This window comes from Pseudoliparis swirei, chromosome 22 (assembly GCF_029220125.1).
Source record: "Pseudoliparis swirei isolate HS2019 ecotype Mariana Trench chromosome 22, NWPU_hadal_v1, whole genome shotgun sequence".
In the NCBI taxonomy this organism is placed as follows: domain Eukaryota; kingdom Metazoa; phylum Chordata; class Actinopteri; order Perciformes; family Liparidae; genus Pseudoliparis; species Pseudoliparis swirei.
The window spans coordinates 847,471-864,602 of record NC_079409.1 but is presented as its reverse complement, the minus strand read 5'-3'; positions in this window follow the sequence as shown (position 1 = coordinate 864,602).

Below are 17,132 nucleotides of genomic sequence, written 5' to 3'. Positions count from 1 at the left end.
TTCGGGTCTTTCGCTGACAATTTTGATAAGTGTACAGTTGCTTGGCAGTTCGTGGAAAAGGATCATCACCCCCATTGTGGCCAATAAGGGTGACTGTACATTAGCTTGGTATAAAATTTACGCGGGGTCTCACTAAGAGCACGCTAGACAACTAATATAATATCCTAAATTAGCGCGTGAACGTTGCTATTGACGAGATTAAAATTACATAACGTAAGCTGGTGTACGTTGGCGCACTGCACAGTTACAAGATCATTAGTCCACATAAATCAGTTGGGTTGCCCGTGTCTGTGGTTTTAGCCAATTCACTAAGGGGACCCTCTGAATACACTTGGATGCAAGAAGTACAGCGTGTTTTGTTTTTTGTTTGTCCTGTTTTAAATCCACCATTTTGAGTAAGCACTTTTGTTCGCCCACATGGTCTGGGGGTTGTAAGACATTTACAAAAGTTAGGACGCCATTACACATTCGAGGTGGCGCCTACTAGTGGTTGTGGACGAGGCATGCTAGGGATTAACCTAACCATATTGAAAAGAGAGTTTTTTGGTTTTTGATTAATATTGCCATTTTTGGATTACAGTGGATTGTTTGATTTGTCATTATTGCCTGTTTGTGGGGTGGTTCGTGGTTTATCAGTTGTTGACAGATTGTCGATTTTTGAGTTCCAATTATTGACGTTGCCTTATGTTATTGATTTATCATTTGCTTTTCCGCAGATTGGCGTCTTTGGATTTCTGCGGTCGGCTTATTCATAATTGACCGTGTTGGTTAAATTAACAGCTTCTCCCATTTCACAGAAAAAATAACATTTGTTTCATTGGTTAGAATAACACCTTTTTCCCATTTGTTGATTGTTAACATTTTCATGCTGTTCAATTTCACTGTATAACTGTATTGTTTACCTAATTTGCATTTTTTTCCCCAACTGCACCGCACCCACAATTAGACACAGTGTAGAATACATTTTCTTTAAATTTATTGAGTGATTTTGATCTAACATTTTTTAGGATATTTTCTGTGCTCTACATTTAAATTTCCTTACATATATTAAGCCTATCAGATCAGATCCCTTTAACAATGTCAGAATCGACGTACATCAAGACCCCTGTCGCTTGAATCAAGGACGTTCTCTACGCTGCCATGGCTATGGTAGAGAAAGCCGACAGACTGCACCACTACAAGAAGCTGAGGAAGCACGTGCAGGAATGGCATGCAGAGGGTTTACTGGATGTAACAACCCTGGATGGGCCCACATAAGAACAGAAACTTATGCTAATAAGAGTGCTCAAACTTCGCGTCAAAGCAGCAGAAGAACAGAAGCAAGGGAAGAAGTGGTTCCGATCCCGACCAGGCCCAGAACGCTCCCAAAGAAAAAGCTCCCCCGACTGGAACCCCACATAAAGAGGCAGCCCCATCCCATCAAGATGTTTCGACGGCTAGAGCTCCCCATCCTCCGGCCCATCAAGATGTTTCGACGGCTAGAGCTCCCCATCCCCCGGCCCATCAAGCGACGCCTAGAGGCCCCATCTCCCGGCCCATCAACATGCTTTGACACCCCGCCCCCATGTCCATGAGGACCCATCAGTCCTGCCCCCCAGCAGTCAACAATGGAGCAGCGTGCATGAGTCTGCACCCCAACACCCGACGAAAGACTCATCCCAAGAATTGGACTTCAAGGGCACATTGAACGTGCCTACAAGCTGGACCAGAGAACTAGGTCCCCACGGAGAGCCAAGCAGACTCCGCCAACAGATGACTTCCAGCATCAACTACAGACAGAGTGCCCCCAAGACAAAGCGGAACAACAACATATCCAAGCCCCACTCATAGCACCGGGGTCACCCAGTACAAGCTGTACAGCCCAAGGAATATACTTCATCACGGACCAGCTGCCCCCATATCAGGAGGAGGAGTCCCCTGGATAAAGGCACTTGATGCTGCCACCACCGGGATTCCCTTGGCAGTAGGAGACATGAGGGCAATCCTGGCAAAATGCTCCTCGCTGAGAGAGCTAGACAACCTAGAGAGAGAAGCTGGCTGCTCATCTGCCCATAACAGCCAAGATGTGGACACTGTCAATATTCACCTGTTTGCTGCCATCAGAACACGGTGGCCCTTTACCCCTGACATGGCCAACCTGTCTGGCATCAAGTTAAGACCAGATGAAGATGCTGAGGCCTACTTGTCACGAGCGGCAAAAGTCTGGCAATCAGCTACAGGCACCAGACAAGAAGAGGAGGACTTCCGTATAGACGACCAAGAAGAGGAGGACAAAACGGCCCAAACAGTCAAATAATGCCACATGACCAAGAGTCTGAGGAGGACCTGTCATCACAGCCATCGATGGAGCAGCACCTCAGGATTGTGCATTGCTAAATTGCACCATGAAGTACCACCACTCTCCACTTGAACACTGTCAGTGTGGAATATCCAGAGACATCACAAGAACGTCGATCCAAGCAAGGATTTGGCCAAACATCAAAAGCCGACTGCAACATGCGTCCACCTTGAGTTTTCTGAATCAAATGTTTCAGAAAAAGGAGGGATAGAGGAGATAGCTAATGTACTACAGCTCAAGCAAGACCATAGAGAGGGGCGAGCAGGTTGCACAAAGCAACTGGGAACCCTGTAATGTGTCAACACAGAACAAGGCGTTCACACATTTTTTACCTCAAGTACATTCTCCATGACAGCAAGAAAAGATCTCAAGGTCAGAATGGACTTGAGAAAGAACCACTGGACAGTCCTGACTCAACACTGTTCACTGATGGACACTGCCACAGAGGAAAAGAGAGCAACATCGCTGCACACGCTGTAGTGCAACAACAAGGGAATAGACATTCAACCATTGCAGCTGAAATCATCCCACAACCAGCATCTTCACAGCTCACAGAATTAGTGGCTTTGACAAAAGCACTGGAACACGCCAAAGGGAAATCGGTCAACATTTACACCGATTCAGCTTATGCATATGGAGCCGTGTTGAGTCCCCAGTAGTTGAGAAGAGGATTCTTAACGACAGCAAATGCACCAGTAAAGCACAGAAGCCAGTTGGAGCAACTACCAGCTGTCATCCTGCTACCACACAAAGTAGCAGTAATGAAATGCAAAGGACATCAGAACTTGACAACGACGCAGCCGACCTAGCAGCTAAGCGAGCAGCAGGTTATGCCAAACAGATGACAGCCAGTGACACACCGGAACTCCTGAAACTTGGATTAGAGGACATTAAGCTCATGCAGAAAGAAGCAGGAGTTTATGTGCAGAATCAGTGGGCACACAAAGGAGCCAGCCAGAAAGAGGGTCTCTGGAGATCACATGATGGACGCATAGTGGCACCTGCAAAGCAGGCACATGGTCCTTCTCATGTGAATCCCAGAAGAACAGAGGTAGATGTCTCCATCCTCTGGTGGCATCCCTACATGACAGAGATCGTGAAACTTCATCAACATGAATGCCCAACCTGCAATGACTTCAGTATGAAAAGACCATACAAATGTCCCCAAGGAGAGTTCCCAGTGCCAGACGCACCGTTCAAAGACATTTGCACTGATCAAAGAAGATGCAAAGTCGGTCGTAAAATGGCTGGAAAATGAATTGATACCGAGATATGGCGTTCGAGGAGTGATCAGGTCTGACTGGCACACAGCTTGCAACCAAACACGTAACGCATTTAGAAACAAGCACCTACATGAAGAAAAATATCTAGAGAACACATTCACACAGGAGCAGACTATCGCCCAGGGAGGGGGTAGCAGAGTTCATGGCGTGGCTTTGGAGAATGTTTGAGGAATGAACTAACCACAGTTAAGTTTTTCTCTGAGCAGGTTACCGGAGCCCACCAGGAGCCAGTGGACTAAGTCCAGGCGAATGGGGTGCTCTGAAGTCATTGCAAGGACCTCGGAGCGCCCTCGATGTGAGTGGTCTCACACAGTGACACCATTTCACATTTTAGTAAATATGTTCATATTTGTATTATACTGAGACATTAGAGCGAGAGTTAGGACTGCAAAATAGGAAGATGTGTGCAGACAACATTGACTCTCACTGCTCACTGTCTCCTGTCATTAATGGCACCATCAGTTGCAAATGTTTTGTTTTTCCCCATAAGCTGTTTTAGGGTTCAAGCACGAGAGAGGAGGGTGCTGGACGAATACCTGCCTGCTATCAGATCCTAGTAGGATTTGAATATTTCTATGCCCTAGTCAAGGGCCATAGATAGGATCAATTACATTTATCATAACTAGAGATGCGGCGATCAGGTTTTTGGTGCCGATCACCGATCACTGAAATCAGTACCTGCCGATAACTGAAATCAGTACCTGCCGATCCGATAATACCGATCACCGATCACCGAGTCGATTGAAGCATTCTATTTATTGTGTAGCATTATTGCTATGAGGACTATGAGGAAATACATATATAAAGCAACTCAAACATTAAAGAAATTACAGATTTCTTTAAACATTTAGGACTTTTACTTTGAAAGATGTCCTAATTGATACATTAAAATTGTTTGATTGCCAGTGTAGGGGATTTCAGATATGTATGGAACACATCTGCATCATTCATTTCCTGGAACTCTTGGGGAAATCTATATACAGGACTTTTCTTAACATACAAAAGTCAGACTTATTTTTATAAACTCTTCCTTGGTCCAGTAACAATGTTTTAATGTGAGCACAATTTAAGCTAAATCTCAGAAACGATCTCTAAAGATACAAAATCAGTTCATTGTTTACTTTTATATGTTCGTGTATGATTTGTTGACATCTTATTTTGAAAAACGGATGTTGTTTCACGTGGTTCTTTCTGCTAACTTTGCAAAACCGGATGTTGTCACATAAATCCTTCCGCTAACTTGATCAAACCCCTCTTTGCTCCCGATGGAATGTGTTTAGCGTGAGCATCTCTAGGGGCAAACATGTGAGAGTCGGCTGAGTCGACCCAGAGATTCAACTCGGGGGACGGGGACGCCGCTCGGTGGTGAGGATCCCCTCTGACCTCTGACCTCTCACTCTGACCTCATCCCTAATATATACACATATATATATATATACATATCAGTGTTTCCCCTACCATTATAACAGGGTGGCGGCCCACGCACTCACTAGATTAACATAACCCAGGCTAACATAACCCAGGCTAACATAACCCAGGTTAACATAACCCAGGCTAACATAACCCAGGCTAAAATAACCCAGGCTAACATAACCCAGGTTAACATGACCCAGATTAACATACCCCAGGTTAACATAACCCAGGCTAACATAACCCAGGCTAACATAACCCAGGTTAACATGACCCAGGTTAACATGACCCAGGTGAACATAACCCAGGTTAACATAACCCAGGCTAACATAACCCAGGTTAACATGACCCAGGCTAACATAACCCAGGTTAACATGACCAGGCTAACATAACCCAGGCTAACATAACCCAGGTTAACATAATCCAGGTTAACATAACCCAGGCTAACATGACCCAGGTTAACATAACCCAGGCCCAGATAACCCAGGCTAACATAACCCAGGTTAACATAATCCAGGTTAACATAACCCAGGCCAACATGACCCAGGCTAACATAACCCAGGCTAACATAACCCAGGCTAACATAACCCAGGTTAACATAACTCAGGTTAACATAATCCAGGTTAACATAACCCAGGCCAACATGACCCAGGCTAACATAACCCAGGCTAACATAACCCAGGCTAACATAACCCAGGTTAACATAACCCAGGCCAACATGACCCAGGCTAACATGACCCAGGCTAACATGACCCAGGCTAACATGACCCAGGTTAACATAACTCAGGTTAACATAACCCAGGTTAACATAACCCAGGACAACATGACCCAGGCTAACATAACCCAGGCCAACATGACCCAGGCTAACATAATCCAGGTTAACATAACCCAGGCCAACATGACCCAGGCTAACATAACCCAGGCTAACATAACCCAGGTTAACATGACCCAGGCTAACATGACCCAGGCTAACATGACCCAGGTTAACATAACTCAGGTTAACATAACCCAGGTTAACATGACCCAGGCTAACATGACCCAGGCTAACATAACCCAGGCCAACATAACCCAGGTTAACATAACCCAGGCCAACATGACCCAGGCTAACATAACCCAGGCCAACATGACCCAGGCTAACATAACCCAGGTTAACATAACCCAGGCTAACATAACCCAGGTTAACATGACCCAGGTTAACATGACCCAGGTGAACATAACCCAGGTTAACATAACCCAGGCTAACATAACCCAGGTTAACATAACTCAGGTTAACATAATCCAGGTTAACATAACCCAGGCCAACATGACCCAGGCTAACATAACCCAGGCCAACATGACCCAGGCTAACATAACCCAGGCCAACATGACCCAGGCTAACATAATCCAGGTTAACATAACCCAGGCCAACATGACCCAGGCTAACATAACCCAGGTTAACATGACCCAGGCTAACATAACCCAGGCCAACATGACCCAGGCTAACATAACCCAGGCCAACATGACCCAGGCTAACATAATCCAGGTTAACATAACCCAGGACAACATGACCCAGGCTAACATAACCCAGGCCAACATGACCCAGGCTAACATAATCCAGGTTAACATAACCCAGGCCAACATGACCCAGGCTAACATAACCCAGGCCAACATGACCCAGGCTAACATAACCCAGGCCAACATAACCCAGGTTAACATAACCCAGGCCAACATGACCCAGGCTAACATAATCCAGGTTAACATAACCCAGGCCAACATGACCCAGGCTAACATAACCCAGGCCAACATGACCCAGGCTAACATAACCCAGGCCAACATTAACATGACCCAGGCTAACATAACCCAGGCCAACATGACCCAGGCTAACATAATCCAGGTTAACATTCCAGGGTTAACATAACCCAGGCCAACATGACCCAGGTTAACATAACCCAGGCCAACATGACCCAGGCTAACATAACCCAGGTTAACATAACCCAGGCCAACATGACCCAGGCTAACATAACCCAGGCCAACATGACCCAGGCTAACATAACCCAGGCCAACATGACCCAGGCTAACATAATCCAGGCCAACATGACCCAGGCTAACATAATCCAGGTTAACATAACCCAGGCCAACATGACCCAGGCCAACATGACCCAGGCTAACATAACCCAGGCCAACATGACCCAGGCTAACATAATCCAGGTTAACATAACCCAGGCCAACATGACCCAGGCTAACATAACCCAGGTTAACATGACCCAGGCTAACATAACCCAGGCCAACATGACCCAGGCTAACATAACCCAGGCCAACATGACCCAGGCTAACATAACCCAGGCCAACATAACCCAGGTTAACATAACCCAGGCCAACATGACCCAGGCTAACATAACCCAGGCCAACATGACCCAGGCTAACATAACCCAGGCCAACATGACCCAGGCTAACATAATCCAGGCCAACATGACCCAGGCTAACATGACCCAGGCCAACATGACCCAGGCCAACATGACCCAGGCTAACATAACCCAGGCCAACATGACCCAGGCTAACATAATCCAGGTTAACATAACCCAGGCCAACATGACCCAGGCTAACATGACCCAGGCTAACATAACCCAGGCCAACATGACCCAGGCTAACATAACCCAGGCCAACATGACCCAGGCTAACATAATCCAGGTTAACATAACCCAGGACAACATGACCCAGGCTAACATAACCCAGGCCAACATGACCCAGGCTAACATAATCCAGGTTAACATAACCCAGGCCAACATGACCCAGGCTAACATAACCCAGGCCAACATGACCCAGGCTAACATAACCCAGGCCAACATAACCCAGGTTAACATAACCCAGGCCAACATGACCCAGGCTAACATAACCCAGGTTAACATAACTCAGGCGAACCCGCTCCCAGGCTAACATAACCCAGGCCCAACTCAGGTGAACCCGGTGCTGCTTAACAGCTCACAGCAGCTCACCGGGAGCTGAACTCACGGCAGTGACGCGGCTTCAGCTCCAGAACCCAACCGGGACCTCGAGACTCAGTCACCGTTTCACCGTTAAACCGTTAAACCGCTCAACTCACCAGCAGCTCCCGGTTCTTCTTCTTCTTAAGTTTTTAGGCGGATGGCATCCAGTGAACGGTGCATTTCCGCCACCTCCTGTAGTGGAGTGTGGACCAGAGACCCTATCCCCTTACAAAACCAAACAAACAAAACCAAACCCAACACAATACCCACAAAACAAAATCAATAAAACAAACAAAACAAAAGGGAGATTCAAAAATGTCAGTGCTTTAAATTCTATTGCTTAATCCTGTTTCTTTCACATATTGTAATACCTGTCCTGCCCCCAATTGTAACGCATCTGTTAGATTTAGTTCCTCCACTCCCAGCTTCCTCTTCAACATGTGTCTCTCAAGTGTGTATTTCTGACAATGACAGATTATATGTTCTACAGATTCTGGTCCTTGACAGCGCTCACGTCGTCCTGTTGGGTGTTTATTTACGAGATGCATTGCTTTGTTCAGCCTTGTGTGCCCGATCCTCAGCCTGGTTCCTCTGTGTTCTTCTAGCTGGCCTCCCTTTGCCAACTTCCCTCTGCACAGCATACAGATGTCTTCCTGTTTCCCCTACATCCCAACTATGCTGCCATTCCTTCATAATGTTTCTTTTGATAATTGTTTTAACTTCTGCTTTGCTGTGTAAAATGTCCATCTTGTGCTGCCTTTCTAACGCTTGTGTTGCTCGTGTATCTGCTCTTTCGTTTCCTTGCACCCCCCTGTGTGCTGGTACCCACATAAAGGCTACGACAATACCCATATTCTTTAGACGGAACAGTGTTTCATATATTTCATTAATTAAATCCTGCCTGCTATGTGAAGTGAATGATTGTAATGAGGATAGTGCTGAACTAGAGTCTGAACAGACAATGACCTTTCGACCCGAACCTCCTCTCCCCACTGCAGTGCTGTTAAGATGGCCAACGTCTCCACTGTATACACAGACAGATGCTCTGAGGTTCTCTTTTTAACTTCATATCTTAAGGACGGTGACTGCAAACCCAGTCCTCCCTGTATCAGGGTCTTTTGATCCGTCTGTAAATGCTGGAATAAATGATAAGTATGTCGTCTCCAGTCTATCCTCCACCATTCCTGCCACGTTATTATTGTCTTTAAATGCTTGGGCTTTGTCTAAAAAATAAAGATCAACTGACACTGAGGGAAATAGCCATGGTGGTGTAATTGATAGCGGTATTGCAGGGGTGAATGTGATCTGATCCAATGACATATCTTTGGCTAGTTTCTCACTGCTCCATGCGAAACACTCCTGTTTGGCCCCGTCTCTTTCCCAACATGGCAGAAGCACTTTTTTTGTTGGATGATTTTCTCTAGAATGCCCTTGCAGGTTGGCCCAGTAATTCATAGTTAGGAGCTTGCGTCTCAAATGCAGCGGCTTCTCACCCATCTCCACCTGCAGAGCAGCCACAGGGCTGGTCTTAAAGCACCACAACAGTCTCAGAGCTCGGGATCGCAACACTTCCAGCTTCTTTAGTGAAGTTTTTGCCGCTGATCCAAATACGACACAGCCATAGTCAAGGACTGACCTCATCAGAGCGATATATATATTTTTAATCGCAGCCCTGCTGGCTCCCCATTCTGACCCTGTTAGACACCTCATTACATTTAGAATCGTTTTACATTTCCTTACTATCCTCTGAATATGCTCATTCCATGTTAATTCATCATCGAGCCACACACCAAGGAACCTAAAAACTCTCACTTGTTCAATTATTTGTCCGTACATCTTTATCTGAGCATCAACTCCTCTTTTCCTAGTAAACATGATTGTTTTAGTTTTCCCCACAGAAAATTTGAATCTCCATGAATAAGACCATCTTTCTCCCACTTTCACAGCCTCTTGTACTTTACCTTTAATGTGATTTATGTTCTTCCCCCTCTTCCACAGTGCACCATCATCGGCAAATAGAGATCGGCCAATATCACCCTGGACTTGAAGGAACACATCATTTATCATGATCAGGGTGTCTACAGGAATAAACCAGTGAAATTTAAGACTTTTTAAGACTTTTTAAGACCACGTCGAAATAAAATTTAAGACCTAATTTACGATGGAAATATACATTAATCTAAATTAATTAATTCAAAGTAAACACACTGATGTCTGTTCAAAATTAACAGTATGGTGTAATGCAAAAGGATAACACAAATGTCATTGCTGTTGTAAATTATATTTATTAATACATTTTCAGAACATTTAAGTCCCATGAACAAATGTCTCTAAAATTAAGTAAATATATTTAAAAAATACATGCAACATAGTTCCTTTTGAACAAAAAAAATCCATTAAATAACAAATGTTTTCAGCTGCTTTTAAAATGCAAATTCATTTACATAATAGAATGTATGTGTGTGGGTGAGTGGTGTGTGTTCTTATGTCTCTATATGATGGATGTTTGTGCACAGGTTCATGTCTACTCCTGAGCTTTTGTGAATATACTAGGAAAACAATCCTTTTCAAACTGTATTAATATAAAAACTTCCAGTTGACATTTGGTCCATTCTCCTGGAAAAAAAGAAAGAAAAAAGGCAGACATTAGCCAAACATCTTATGACACCACCACTTCAGATTAATGTCAGACTGGATAAATAGGAATGAATACTATTTTTACAAATTAAGCAACGTGAGCCATCCCTTGAGCCTAGTGAACACTATGTAGACATATTGACAGGTAAACACCACTCTTACTACCATTCTAAAACTATTGTTAATTATAATGTGTGTAGCCTATGCATAGCTGTTATTAACTTGACACATGAGTAAAGCTTAACTATATGAAACACATACTCATATACAAGAGGATAGTTAATACATATATTTATAGACTTACTTTGAGGTGCTGAAGTAGGTCCTGAAATCGGCCATGAGCTCCACAGGATCCTGACTGGACGGTCATTTCACTAGCGAAGTCCAGCTGTCTGCTCGCTGGTCTGGTCCAGAGTCTCGTGGAACAGAATGAAGAACGCACTGCAGCGTTGGACCGTGTGATGAGCTCTTTGTTGCAAGGCGCTGGGTTTCCTCCGGTGACCTCCAGCGTTGTAGCGTTGACGTCGTTGCTGGCGGCGGAGCAGGAGCTCGCGGCGGAGCAGCAGCTAGCGGCGGAGCAGGAGCTAGCGGCGGAGCAGCGCAAGCAGCAGCTAACGGCAACTAGCCCAGCGTGCTGCTGGCTTCGCTAGTCTCTGTGCTTCTTGCTCTGCATTGAGATTCCGCTGGAAGCCACTTAACGCAGATTCAAGCATTTCACCCACCAGAAACACTCGTTCTTTTCAAGCCGTTGTTGAACTTGCATCTGTTTTCTAAAGGCGATACTTCACGTTGTAGAGGATTGATAGGACCGAATACGCGGTGCTCACCGTGTGCCATCATCGGCGGCTTCGATGCCGGCGCGCATCGCTCTGTCAGCGAAATTGTTTGCGGGGGATTTCACCCTGTTATAGAAACACTGGAGTTGATAAGCGTCTCTTCTTGTCTGATCAATACGCAACTGTGAGGTGCCGAATGGACGAGCGGACGGCTGCTGATCACTCCAACAGCCCGACCTGCATAAATAGGCGGTGCGCGCGCATATTTTTGGGGCACGAAGACCCATTTTGACCCAGGAAAACCCCTGGACATGACACCCAAAAAATTTAAGACCAATCCAATCTGAATTTAAGACAATTTAAGACTTTTTAAGGCCTTATTTTTAGGAAAAGCAATTTAAGACTTTTTAAGACTTTTTAAGGACCCGCGGACACCCTGATGATGGAGAACAGTATGGGACTAATGACACGACCCTGTGGAGTACCATTCTCTACCAGGTATCGTCTAGATAGTGCTGCCCCAATTCTGACTTGAATAAACCTGTTCATTCAAAAATCTTTAATCCAATTATATGTTCTCCCCCCTATTCCTATCATATTTAATTTGATCAATAACCCTTCCCTCCAAACCATATCATAAGCCTTTTCCACATCAAAGAACACTGCCATCACTGACTCCTTGTTCACCTGGGCCTTCCTGACTTCTGTTTCTAAGCCAATCATTGGGTCCATAGTTCCTCTACCTTTCCGAAATCCACTTTGATGAGGTGATATCATTCCCCTGGACTCCATATAAAATCCTAATCTATCTGTAATCATTCTTTCCATTATTTTACCTATATGGGATGTTAATGCTCTGGGTCTGTAATCCATTGGGTTTGATGAGTCTTTACCTGGTTTCCTGATTGGGATAATCACAGCTTCTTTCCAAGACCTAAGTAGTGTCCCCACTTGCCAAACCTTATTATAAAAAAATAACAATTTCATCATTGCTATCCTACCTAAATGCTTAAGCATTGTATAACAAATGTCATCCGTTCCTGGTGATGTAAGTCCTCCTCTTTCTATTGCTCTTTTCAGTTCCTCTAAGGTAAATGGGGCATCACTTGGACTATTAGTATCATCTCTCTTTCCAAGAACATCGGGGTGAGCTGATTGCGTCCTTTTCCGTCCTCTCTTACCTTCTATCGTCAGGTTGTCAGAGCTGTGGATTTCTGTTGGTGCTTTTGCCATCATCTCTGCCCTCTCCCCATCTGACGCTGCTGTTTCCTCCCCCCTCTTCAACACTGGATACTGCCACACTTTCCTCATTCCTCTCATGCTTCTAATCATCCCCCAAATCTCTCCCACAGGTGTTGCTCTTCCAATTCTGCTACAATAATTCTGCCAGCTTTCCCTTTTTGCTTTACGAATGATTCTACGAACCTTTGCTTGTGCTGCTTGTATTCTATTAAAGTTTGGAAATTATGCGATCTTCTTAATACCTTCAGAGCTTTGTTCCTTTCTTTTACTGCTCTCCCACACTCCTCAGTCCACCAGGGGACTGCCTTTCTTTTCATCCTTCCTTTACTTTTAGAAATTGTTTGATTCGCTGCTTCCAGTATTGTAAATGTCATTTTTGTATCAATCTCCTCAATATCTTCATTGATTTCAATTGTATCCATTTCTCGCTCACATATATATTCAAAAAGTTCCCACTTTGCCCGACTAAATACCCACTTAACTATTGTGTCTCTCTGTTCTTTACTCTTTTGTATTGACACTTTACAATTTATTGGGAAGTGATCACTCCCCACTGATGTTTCATCCACTATATCACACTCACATATCGCTGCTAAATTTCTTGATACAATAGTTAAATCTAGTGCAGATGTGTTCCCCGTGTGGACATCTAATCTCTCTGCCATCATTTAAACACACTAGATTATTTTCTTCACGTAACTCTTCTCTTGCCTCTCCGTTTGCATCTGTTCTTACTCCACCCCACAGTGTGCTATGTGCATTAAAATCTCCACACAGCACCACCTTGTTGCCACCCATCCCTTCAATTTGTGCCACTCTATTCGCCTCTAATTTTTTACAAGGATTATAAAAATGTATTACTATTATCTTTTCTTCTCTGGCCCAGATCTCCACTGTTACATACTCTAGCTCAGTTCCTATCTTCACTTCTCTAAATGTAATGTCTTCACTAATGAATGTGGCACCTCCTCCTCCTACACCACCCTCCCTATCACCCCTAACACATGTGTATCCAAATATTCTGAAATCCAAATTTGGCCTTAACCATGTTTCCTGTATGCATGTGACATCTGGTTTAATATACATTTTCAACATATTTTGAATTCTTGTCCATTAGCCAACAAACTCCGAGCATTCCATTGTAGTAGGTAAAGCATTGTGTTTTAAACCTATCCATCCCCTACTTGCTCTTGACTTGCTTGAATACTGAGATCATTTCTTACTTCCTCCCACGTTAATCCTCTGATATCTAAATGGTTAACTGCTGTTTTAACAATGATCTGGATTCTCTCCGTGTTGGATTTGACCTCCATTGTAGCATTCACTACCCCTGCTATGAAAGTGACTAGCTTTTTAAAATCTATCATTATTTCCCCCTCACTTGGCTGCTCTAGGACTGCTGCGGGTTGTTTGACTGCCTTAGTGTTCCCCTCCATCCCTCCACTCTGGCCCACTCTCTTCACTGCCTCTGCATAGGTGATTTTATTCTGCACCCTCCCCTGCTGTACTTCCCTCTCCCTTTTCATCACCTCACACCCAGAGTCAGCCACGCTGTGCTCTCCCCCGCAGTTACAACCCTTTGGTTGCTCATGTCTCCATGGCCCGTACTCGTGATCTTCTCCACACCTTGCACACCTCCTTCTGCCTTTACATGCTTTAGCTGTATGTCCCAACCTTTGACAGTTGTAACACCTCATAGGCTTTGGTATAAACTCCTTCACTGTGTACCTTATGTAGCCTAATGATACTTTCTGTGGAAGTTCTTCCTCCTCAAAATCCAGCACAACGTAATCACTGGCTGTGTCTACTACCGCGCACTTGAGCACTTGAGCACTTGGAGCTGACTTTCAGTGTTCGAAGTGCGCCACTGAAAAAACCAGCAGAATTCAGTGCACTGAAAGTACCCGGATGGTGCACTGCAAACGGGCAAAACATGTAAAACGATGGACACTACTCGCCCTAAACGGCCGCCATCTTGGCCACGTACCGGAAGAGGAGGAGCCCTTTCGCCAGCTTTTCATTTTATTTCTAAAACAATGGCGGACAGCACAAGCGGTAGACCACGAAGCTACAGACCGTAAATGTAAGTATCAGCGGTAGTTACACATTGTACTGGTATTACAATGTACTACTAACATGCCATTCTCAGATTAGTGAGCATACCTAGGTAGCATTAGATGCCATTGGATCTGCATGGCAGTTATGATAAACTAGCTGGCTAATCCACCACCCGGCCAGTCCGACCAAGGTGCACTTTTATCGGACACTTTCCGCTTGACGAGCCGGGGCAGGTGGCGGGCTCCAGGCGCTTCTCCAGCGGCAAGTCCGACGACAGATAGCTGTCAGTCATCGGACAGTGTTAAACAACGGCTGTTCTGTTAAACAATCGAAATAGCAATTTTAATAATGGATTAACAATGGATATGCTCAGTTTAATAACGGGTTAACATGACACCGCGAGCGTTTGCATACACGCCGCCCGATAATTAATACCGTTACGATAGCTATCTAAGCTTGTCCTTCTCGAAATAATTGTAGCTTTCAATCATCGTTGTGTGTTTTTTTAATGTCGTGTATGTATTAATTTAAATGTAATCGTGGTCTGGGACAGAGCACTGAATGGCTATCCTCTTTCTGTTTCCTGCCCCAGAGACGTTTCCTGGAGGTGCTGGTGCTGGTCCTCTGCTGCCCTCCCGACATCTGGCTCCAATGACCTCTGGCACCTCACATCCACCTCCAGGGCCTTTAAGAAGATGGACCGCCATCGCGTCTTCAGTATCTCGAAGGACCTCTCCACAACACACCTCGCCTTTGACAGGCAGCAGTTGTAGCTTGGAGGTGGACAGGCTGCCTGAAGGGGGTCATGAGGCAGATGGGTTGGGACAGGCAGGGAGCCACCATCCCCAAGGATACAGTATCCTGGTGGAGGATGACTGCTCATAGAAGATGGGGCTGTTATTCAGGACCCTGGCATCATGCACTGAGCCGGGGCCTGTCCTGAAGGCCCTGGCCACCACCCAAGATGGAGGTGGCGCTGGCAAAAAATAAAAACTAGACAGGAGATCTCGGGGCCCCAACCGTGGTCAGTCAGTGCCCAGCACAGCCATGAGGGCGTTGAATGACTCTCGGTGAGCCTGAAGTCCACCCTCATGTCACTGTGGCCATCACAATACAACGCCAGCAGTGGCATTGCAGCATTGATACGGCAGCGCCGCCTGGGACTGGGTGGCTGCTGTAGAGTGTGGGGAGGGGAAGGGAAGATTATATTAATATGCAAGTCATTTTATCAATAAAATGTTGTCATTCTATTTTGTAGTCTTTTATTGCGTTTTCTGATTTATATTAGAATTGATGCATGTTTGTAACTAATTAATATGCCTGTGTGTTCAATTGCTAATTGATTCCTGTATCAGGGTGAACTTCACTACAACAGATGTGTATAAAAGTACAGTCAGTCAAAGTAGGCCTATTACTGTGTGAATTCAAGCAGATGATGCCTATCATTTCAGTGGATAATTCTTAAAACTAAATGGAATCTAGGGACAAACATGTACAGATTTGTCATGTTTTATTTCCATATGGTGTGTATGTGGATTGCAAAGAAGAAGGCTACTTCTGACAAAGATAATTGAGAATTTAGCATACCTAGCGAGGAGAATTTAATTGCAACTACTACATGAAGCTATGCTGTGAAGGTAAGGCAAAATCACAATTAAATGTACATATACCATCTCGACTTCAGCCAGAAGGCGGGCTCCTGCCGCGATGGTGGAGGTATCGCAGTTTCCACATGGGTGGAGAAAGGTAAACAAGGGACAACAAGAGGGCAAGAAGTGCTTCATTTGGTCACTTTAAGGGTTTGGGTATCGCAAGCAGATTTGCATACGTCACTCCCGGCTTAATTTCGCGGGTGCCGTGAACAGATTTGCGTCCGTCACTTCCGCCAAGTGGCTAACGGTTAAGTGTTCCATTTGAGACGGACTCATCAGCGACGCAGTGCACTGCAATGCAGTGCACTTCGTTAAGTGCGCGGTAGTAGACACAGCCACTGTCTTTCCTTACGCAGCTCCCGGTTCTCAAGCATCTTCCTTCAAATCACAACGCGGAGCCACTTCCTCTTACAAGTCGCGTCACCGTGACGCGTTTCCGCCAACCTGTCAGAATAAGAGCCGTTTGTTTAGATACAGGTGTTTCGAAATAATCGCGTTTTCTTTTCTCCTTGTTCTTCTCCTCCTCCTCCTTCTTCATATCCTTCTTCTCTTTCTCCTATTACTTTTCCTTCTCCTTCTCCATATTCTTGTTATTGTTGTTCTTTTTCTTGTTGTTGTTCTACTTCTCCATCTGCCGGATCCAAACCGCCAGGTTTTAAAGACAATGCCAACGATTTTACTTTGAAGGCCAACCAATCCGACTTCCTGTGAAGTTCCCCTCTCAGTGCCAGAAAGTTCCTTTTGCTCCAAACAAAGATGTTATTTTCTATACA